Source organism: Physcomitrium patens, chromosome 9, assembly GCF_059467195.1.
Source record: "Physcomitrium patens ecotype Gransden chromosome 9, ASM5946719v1, whole genome shotgun sequence".
NCBI lineage: Eukaryota > Viridiplantae > Streptophyta > Bryopsida > Funariales > Funariaceae > Physcomitrium > Physcomitrium patens.
This window is the reverse complement of record NC_143418.1, coordinates 5,896,795-5,907,255: the sequence shown is the minus strand read 5'-3', so window position 1 is coordinate 5,907,255 and position 10,461 is coordinate 5,896,795.

The window sequence follows — 10,461 nt, the reverse complement described above, 5'->3', positions numbered from 1 at the left end:
CTAGTCTTGACAGGGTGCCAATTTTGCTTCTTTGGGCAATTTCCAACCTTGTGACCTTCTTCTCCACAGTACAAACATAACCCTTCCTCCATACGCCATTTCTTCTCTGTTCGAGTAAGAGATCGGACACGCGCCGTGTCGATTTGCATGTCTGTTACCTCCGAATGTGAGTTTAAGCTATTTGCAGACATAGTCACGTCGTAACGAGTCATTTGGTGTCTTGGACGTTGGTCTTGGCGACGCTGGAATAGGCGGTTGTCACACTTTATAGCTTCGCTAATAGCTTCGTTGAGCATTTGAGGATCAGGAAGAGATAACAGCAAGTCCTTCACATCATCCTTCAAGCCCCAATAAAACTGACTCACCAACGCCTCTTCACCCCAATTAATGTCACTTGCCAATTGTCTGAAATCCGAGGCATAGACTGATGTAGAGCGTGTTCCTTGTCGTAGCGATCGGATCTTTGTTGTAGCCCATCGAACTTTATCATGCTCGCCAAATGCTTCTGCAAACGCCTCCAAGAACGTTTCAAAGTTGCTCAGGATTGGCGATCGCTTCTCGAACAAGGGAGTAAACCAAGACAGAGCTTGTGCTGTAAGCAAGGTTCCAACAAGCCCAACACGCGCTTCCTCCGTCGGATAACGTTCGGGCTGTAAAATTGTTATCAACCTGATTTGGTTGACAAAACCTCGAAACTTGGAACGAGTTCCATCAAACTTATCCGGAAGACTAACTCGAGGCTCCTTTCGTTGTAGGACTACTCGATCTTGTTGAAATGGAGGTAGAATTGCTTCTTTTGGCGGAGAAGTTTGAGGCTGATATGCTTTAGATGGCGCTATCCCAGATGCTCCATTGTTATGGAGTCCTACCATGACTCCTTCGATCTCTGTTGTCCTATGTGACAACGAGGCAAGAGCATTTATGATGGCGTCTAGTTTGGATTCCAAACTTTCAGCCATTTTAACGTCTTAACCTTCGGCTAACCTTCAGAAAGAAGAAAAAAGAGTTTTGACAAGAGGACAATATTGGTTCAGAGGAGAGTACTCCGCAACCTCTAAAATGCCTTAAGACTGCAAGATGAGGGGTAAGCCACTCTCTCCAAGAAGAATAAGGCTCCAATATTGAGAAAGAAGAGATATCAGTTTAGAGGAGGGTAATCCGCAACCTCTAAAACACTAGCACACCTTCAAGAAGAGGGGTAATCCACTCTCTAACAAGAAGGAACTAGCTCTGATACTAGTGAAAATGTAGTCTCGACAAACTGTCACGGACACAAAATACAAACTTGAAATCTAACAAGAAGTTCAAGAAGAAGTGGCAGAACTAGATTAAACAGATGAGTACAAGAACAACACCAGAAAGGTGAGCTAGAACTCCAAGAGATGTGTTGTCGAGACTGAAGAATCCTTCAGCCTCGACTCCTATATATACTACTGAATAGGAAGCTTCTCGAGCTACTTCCGCTAACTAGGACGCTTCTCCAACAACTTCTACTAATTTGGAAACTTCTCGAGCAACTTTCTAGAATCTATCAGAATATTTTAGAACCTTCTAAGAATATTCTAGAACCTTCTAAGAGAATCTTTAGGGAATATTCTAAGAATCTTCTAGAATCTTCTAAAAGAATCTTTAGAGAATCTTTAGAGAATATTCTAGAAGAATATTCGAAGAATCTTCCAATGTATGTCCATAACAAATAGCCATTCTATTTTTTTTTTTAATATACATACTATTTTATTGCTATTTTGTTAATTTTCTTTTCATACAAACTCTTCAGCTTTATGCATCTTCTTCCTGTTCATGTCCTTAATAGCTTGACAAGAATACACTTATAATATTAGAGCTTTGGCTTTTCTTGATTAAGAATGGATTACTTTTTTTGTCTTGATAAGATATAAACATATAAAAAGTTGTAGATTATCTTCTAAACTAATATTGTTTTTAAAATCTTCTATATTCTGAAGACTCTTCTTTTCTATATCTTAAGCAATATTAGATATTTATTTTTTAAATATTATCATGAAGAAGCTTGTTGAAATGAAGAGTGCAATGACACAAATGTAAGAGTAGTTGAAAAAGTTAATACTTGCTATGAATCAACTCAGTTTACCACTCCAAGGAGCAACAAGAATGGTAGGAAGTGAAGATATAGATATGATTGGAGCTCCTTCAATATCTGCAACCAATCATGTCCTTTCTTCTACAATGGAATATCCTTTCTGTACTAGAGAACCAAGAGTTGTCTTACCTCAGAAGTTTGATGGCATAAGATCTAAGTTTTGAAGATTTATCAAAAAAGTAAAACTTGTGATTAAAATTCAACACCAAAGCTATTCAACTCCCTAATCACAAGTTAGATTCATTCGTGTACTTCTTTCAAGTTCAACATTATCATGATTTTCATCTCTTCTTGAATGACAATGTCGTATTGTAATTGCTTATAATATGTAAAAATTAGTTATAATATATAATATGTTCATAAGTCTTGGTATATATTAGAATGGTTTATAGATTAATTTAAAGAGAGTGGATTTAAGAAACCTTATTTTGAATTTTTTCTTTTTTAATTATAGCATTTCAAAAAAATTATAGGACCTAAATGTTTAGTATGAAGCTTTGAGAGGAGATTGGAGCCTAAAGAAGAAATTCTTAACTAGTATGGTGCTTATTAAGAGGGGTGAAAGCAAGGCATAGTTGGATGAAGGCAAGGAATGGGAATCTTCATTCCTATTGGTCAAAGGCCATGCCTAATGGGCTTTAAGGAAGCTACTCGAGGCCTTATTAGGAATTAAGGGTTTCTCTTTCGAAATCATTCGAGCTGTAGAAGCAAGGATCATCAAGTTTAGGTTTTTGGATATGGATTGGGTGCAAAATTTGTATAATTTGGAGTTTTTATGAAGGGGTTATTGGTGCTCAAAGTTAAGGTATCAATTTTATATCTATTGTCACTCTTTGAGGCGTAACACATATTTACAAAGAGCAATGAAGGATCGACAATTGGATTTTGAGAGAATACTTCCTCAACCATACTTTTTATATACTATTTGATGAATTTGGAGTCTGGATGAAGAAGTTATAGAGGATTGAAGTCAAAACATCCAAATCAAAGGTAGTAAGTAAGTGATTTTATTCATAGTAATAGTTGAAGCCATATCTTGAATTTCTAAAAGAATTTTTAGCTCAAACCTTTTGAAAAAGATAGATAATTCTATTAAGAAACTATATGTATAAACTTTGTGGTATTTGGATGTTTAGTTTGTGAGATTTGAACAAAATTATATGTAGATATATAAAAACTAGGGTTTGAAGCTATTGTTAGGATTTTGGTGATATCTTAAGATCTGCAATGAATTTGTAATTGAAATTTGTTGTAGAAGTTGATAAGAATATATTTGTACTTTATAAAAAATTTGAGTGAGTTTGGATGGTCAGATCAGGAAATATGAGGTATTGAAGTTCAAGAGAATCTCCACATAAGGATATACAAGATTTTTGAAGATTTTATCATATTTTGAGTGTTGTTGGTTACTTGAGGCTTATGTATTTAGTATAATTGCTCCAAAAAGGGAAATTTTATATATAAACTTAGGTCTTCTCTTATTTTGAAGCTTAATTGAGCAATTAGTGATAGCCAGCAGTCTAGTACTTTCTTGAGGCAAATTCTTTCTACTTTGATAATGACATCCAATATTAGATAATTTAGATACCTTTTTAGCAAAGTTTTGCTCTATATATGAAAAACATGATGCAATTCATGTTGCAACCAACAAGATCCGTATTTTGAGATAAAGCAATTGATCTATAACATTATATGCTTCACAATTTTAATAACTTGCAGCTCATATTAAGTAGGATGATAGTGCACTTAATAACCAATTTTTCTATGGATTATAATATGACGTAAAGAAATTGATGTTTAACTTATATGATCCTCAAACATTAAGTCAAACAATTGACTTTGTTGTGAAGTGTGACAATTAACTTTTCAAATTTTAATCTGAGTGTAGAACAAGCGGGCCTCAACATTGTTGCATTGTAATATGACTATATGGTGAAAGATAATAATATGGATCTTATTATAGAAGAGCCAAATTAAAAGATCAAGTTGAAAATTATGGATAAAGGATAGGAAGGTAATAAAACTTTTAGTAGTAATGTTGTCTTTTTAGAAAAGTGGCTTCTACTTATTTTGTAAGGCCATAAATAAAGCAAAATAAAGTAGATTAGAAAAATAAAAGATATACACATATCTAAGAGAAAGTTAGGAATTGGTTTTAGTAGAATTTATCTCAAAAGGGATAAAAATTGATACCTAGAGAAGACCAATTACGAACTAGGATCTAAATCAAACCCCGAGGCACAAAACCAAGCCTCAACAACGATTATGGATTTCTTTGGTTGATCAAAGAGTAGGCTTTGATAGGCATTAAATATGATGGTTTTGAATAGATAATGACTTAGTAACAACTTTGCAAAGTTGATGTTGTTTTCATTGACTTTGATTTTTGGAAAATAAAATAGGGTTTATATTTTGGACAATTTCAAGAATTTGGTATCAGATCTATAGGTGAAATTTTTTGGATTTGTAAGTGTATTTGTATCAAGGACATAAATCTCGAAGAAAGAAAATTCTCAATACACTCTTATATCATTGAAAAAAATTAGAAAGTCACTCAAAAGATAATATAATATTTAATTAGAATGGCTATTGTCAAAAACAAGAAGACTAGAAAGTCTTGAAACAAGACTAAGGACTAGAAAAGCATTGATAAGAATAAAGAAGGCTTCACTCTTGCCTCCTTATATACTTATAACTAGAAGCTACATGGTGATGTTCTATAGGACCTCCAAAATATGTTGACTTTACTAATCACATGTCTTAACTTGTAAGGCAAGTTATCTATATATGCGCCACATAGTTAGCTTGTTCTATAAGCTACTACACGAAGTTAAGTTGTTCTACAAGCTACTAATATATGGTTAGTTTGTTGGCCAAGTTTCTAACCTACAAACACATCTAAAGTCAAAATCGCATCTATGAATCTTCTAAAAATCTTCTCTAAAAAACTTTATAAAATTAATCTATATTTATGTACTTCTACCTAATCAGATAAGTAACTATTGAGGTAAATATATATATCCGTTGTCGGGATAGAGAGAGTTTGCCTCAAGAAAGCGCTGGACTTCTGGCTGTCACTAAATACTCAATCAAGTTTGAAATATAAGGGTAACAATTTTATATATATAAACTCCTCTCCTTTGGAGCAATTACATCAATATACAAGCCTTAAAATCCAAAGAACACCAAAATACTTGATAAGATGTTATAAAAAACTTATATATCCTTATGAGGAATTTTTCCCGAAGTTCAATAGGTCATAACATACGATCTAACTGTCTAAACAACTCCAAATTTTACATGGAGTACTGATATATCTTTAGCAACTACCACACCAAAATTCAAGTGTAAATTCATCTTGGATCTTGTGATATCTTGAAAACCCTAACTGTAGCTTCAAACCCTAGCTTTTTTACACCTGTGTACAACTTCCTTCATATCTCACAAAGTAATTATTTAAATACTATGAAACTTTGATCTAAAGCTTTTTAACCCAATTACACACACTTGTGGAAATTTTGAGCCACAAATTCGTCCAGAAACTCAAGATATGGCTTCACCCATAACTAGCAACAAAACGATATACTTACTGCCTTCAAATTACAAGTGCTGTCTTCAACACCTCATAACTCCTTCACCCAATCTTAGAATTCACTATACAGTAAATAGAATGTGTAGCCGAGAAAATGCTCCCTCCAAATCCAGTTGCCGATCTTCCGTTGCTCTCCGTATTCGTATGTGATGCCCAAAAGAAGTGACAGTAGGTACAAAATTGACACCTTATCTTTGAACATTCATATCTTTTCCATAAAAATTCGAAATCACACAAAATCTTCATCCAAATTATACCCAAAACCCTAAACCTTCTGATCCTAGCCTCAAAAGCTCGAATGGCTTCGAAAGAGGAACCCTAATTCCTAATATGGCCTCGGGCAGCCTCCTCAAAGTCCATTGGGTATGGTATTCGACCAATAGGGATGAAGTTCTTCACCCCTTGCCTTCATCCAACCATGCCTTACTTTCATCCTTCCCAATAAACCTCCTTCTAGTTATATTTTCATCTTTTAACTCCTCCCTTCCCTTAATCTTTATACTAACTATCTAAATCCTATATAATATAAACTCTATAATCAAACTAGATTAACTTCCAAATAATTTTTCTTATTTCAATTCATTTTAAATTAACATACTAACTATTCTAACTCACATTAAGACTTATAAACATATTACATGTTTTCACTAATTTTTACATACTGTAAGTAATTACAGTACGACACCGTGATATTATCCACTCTTCTAGGAATGAAATCCACAAAGAGTGGTCATTATCTTTCATGCATCTTTGTAGTTCTTTATCTTGGTTTTGATAGATGTCGTCAATAAAAGGCATCAACCTTCTTTGTTGCATTTGTAAGATTCTTTGCTAGCTCCCATGTATGTTTGTTAAGATCATATCCATGCTGATGAACAAGATATTCCAACTTGTTTTGATGCTGCTTTAAATCTAAGACTTCTTCTACCTTGAATTCTTGATTATTATCTACTTTTATAATAGGAGGTCACATTCGTCTTCTTTTCAAGATATTCACTATCTTACACGACTCAAGAAGGGACACGTTTTTGGAGTAGAGAGGATTTACCTCAAGAAAGTACTAAGCTTCTCGCTGCCACTAATTGCTCAAATAAGTCTTGATATAAGAAAGGCCAAGTTTGTATATATATGTAACACTTTTAGGAAAAATTATATAAAATATATAAGTTTTAAGTTTCCAAAAATATCCCAAATATAATAAAAATTCTAAATCCTTATATATCCTTATGGAATATCATTTCTTGAATTTCAACAACTCATATCTTCCAATCAGATTGTTCAAACATATTCAAATTTTACATGAAGTATTGATATACTTCTAAAAACTATCATAAGAAATTTCAACTACAAATTCATTGCAGATCTTAAGATATCACCAAAATACTAATAGTAGCTTCAAACCCTAGTTTTTATACACTTAGGTACAATTTTCTTCATATGTCACAAACCAAGCACTCAAATATCAAAAAAATTATCTTCATAGCTTTTTAATATAATAATCTACCTTTTCTAAAAGATTTGAGTCAAAAATTCTTCCAATAATTCAAAATATGGTTCCAACCATTACTATGAATAAAATCACTTACTTACTACCTTTGATTTAGATGAAATGACTTTAACTCTCTATAACTTCTTCATTTGAATTCCAAATTTATCAAATAATATATGAAAAGTGTAGTAAAAAAAGTGTTCTCTCTAATTCCAGTTGCCAATCTTTCATTTTTTTCCATAAATATATATTATGATCCAAAGAGTGATAGTAGGTATGAAATTGATATCTTAACTTTGAGCGCCAATAATTCCATAAAAACTCCAATTCATACAAAATTTGCACCCAATTCATATCCAAAAATCTAAACTTGATGATCTTAGCTTCCAAAGCTCAAATGATGTAAAAAAAAAATCCTAAATCCTAATTTTGCCTCAAGCATCCTCTTTGAAGCCCATTGGACATGGCCTTTGACTAATAGGAATGAAGATCCCTATTCCTTACATTCATCTATCTATTTCTTATTTTCATCCCTCCTAATAAGCCTCCTACTAGTTAAGATTTTTGTCTTTAGGCTCTAATCTCTTCTCAAGGCTTCATACTAATCATTTAGGTACTATAATTTTTTTAAATGTTGTAATCAAAAAAGATAAAATTCAAAATAAAGTTTCTTAAATCCACTCTCTTTAAATTAATCTATTAACCATTCTAAAATATACCAAGACTTATAAACATATTATATGTTCTAACTAATTTTTACATACTATAAATAATTATAGTATGACATCTACCCCTTCCAAACTTGCACATCTTTTAGCATGTCCCAATCTTACCATCTCTGTTTTCTTCATCTTCATCTCTTTCTATATCTTCTTCTTCATGTTTTTGGTCCAAATATTGAAGTAAGAATTCTTGAAGGTCTTCTATTTGAAACCGATCATCTCTTCTCTTAAAAGCCTTTGCCATCTTTTTTACTATTAAAATACTAATGATAGCTCCATCTAACTCACGTAAGGTATATATGGCATTATCATAGATTATAACTACCACATATGGTCAAAACCATTTTTTTGCAAATTTCTTTAGAATACTATCCTGATGTTCAAGACTGCTATTATAAACTAAAATTCAATCTCTAATCTCTATAGACTGAGGCTTCAATCTATGAGTCTTATCAAAACTTTCTTTATTTTTCAATCTTGCTTCTTTTAATCTCTCAGCTACAATTTGTAGGTCTTAAAGTAATCTATCCAACTATTGGATTTAAAGTTTGAATAATCTTTTTTTTATTAATATCATCTTTTTAAGATAAAAAAATCCATATAGGATAGATTTCTTCAGTTGGCATTATAGGTTTTTGTCCTAACATTAATTCCATGGACATATAACCAATGACAACATTGTGAGTAATTCTATGAGTTCATAAAGCAAATGGAAGTAGTTTAGGCCATTGAATTGACCTACCCTTACATTTCTTAACCAATGCATAAATGATAGGAAGATGATCCCTCTCACTCTTTTCATTGGCTTCAGAATTATAAGAAGTAGTCAACTTCAACTGAACTTTATACCTATTGAAAAATTCTCTTACTTCAATAACATCCAATTCTCTTCTATCAGCTCTTATCCTTCCAATACTACCATATTTGCTAAAGATATCTTCTAGTATAAATTTATATACTACTTTAGTAGTCTTAGTTTTCAAAGTCCTTCCTTCAACATAATTTGATAGTTTTTCTTTGGCTAAAACCAAATATTTCATACTCCAAAGTCTTGATGGTATAGCTACCAAATCAATTATTAATTAAAAATGTATTAAAGATGGATAAGTAAGATGTAATCTATCTCTGTACCTAACTTTAGATTATAGTTGTCACTTTGTGCACGAGCTCACAAAGTCTTCTACATCCTTATATAAACACTTCTACCAATACCTTTCTTTAATCTTGTTATATGTTGCCCAAACTCCTTTGTATCCTGCTCAAACTGTATTATGATATTCTCTTAAAACCTTAAACTTAGTTTCAAGATCTCTTACTATCCTCAATGGGATTTTTTCACCACATTTTGGCCTCTTTTATAGAAATCCATTTCTAAGCGGATAACCATAGGATTGATATCTAATATCTTTGAAGGTTTTATCCATCCATCCTTCTTATTTCTTCATTGTATTCAAATAAATTTTAATATCCTTCAATTTGCCTCTATATAAACCTTCATAGAAATTTTGAACCTTATCACTAAAATCTATTCCACTAATAACAAATGAATTCATATAATTCTTCTCTTTTTGATCTTTACCTCTTTCATGTGCCATCATCTCCTCCTCAAAGGTATATCTAGCTCTAAACAACATATCCAATATCAAGTTTTTTTTACCAATAATATATATTTAAATAAGATTCAATGTTCTTATGTAGGCTATCCATCTTAACATAGCAATGTCTAAAGTAGTATAGTTAATTATCATTCTAAGTGATGGCAAACAATCTATTTTAAAAATCATACTTGCTCCAATCAAATAATTCCTCTCAGTCTTTAAAGCAATGAGAGCTCTCCTAAGCTCCTTTTTAAATTAAAAATAAGTCCTTTGCTACTTTGTAAGAATCCTAACTCCAAACCTTATAGCAAATTTTTTTCTTTTTATATCATCTTGTGCAATAGGCCATCTAATTGCTATACAGCTTATATCCACTATTACAACCACTGGTCTTTTACATTGATAATCCACTTGTCTAAGCATAGGTGGTCAATTCAACATCTTTTTCAAATTTTTTATAACTTCTTCTTATTTTTCTTTCCAAACAAATCTTACCCTTCTTCAATAATTTATATAGTGACTCAGAGATATGGACAAAGTGAGGCACTCAAATGTAATAGAATAATTTATCCTCCTAAAAATCTTCTAGCTTCTATAACATTTCTATAAGCCTTCATCCTAGATATAGCATTGATTTTATCAAGGTTTGGTTTCCTACTATACTTGCCATACATGTGTTCTACTACTAAAATCTCATTAACTCCAAAGCTTGATTTTTTCAAAGATAACGTGAGATTAATTGACTCCAATCTCTCTAATATTTGAGCCACATCTTCAATATGTCTCTTGACAAACTTTTTACAACCTCCAACCTCTGTAGTTTCATCTTTTTCTTTTTTTTCATTTTTTTTTATAGGTATATTATTCAAAAATAGAATGGTTTTTTCAGATATAAATTCTTTCAATATTTGATTCATAGTATTTTGCATATGAGCCACTAA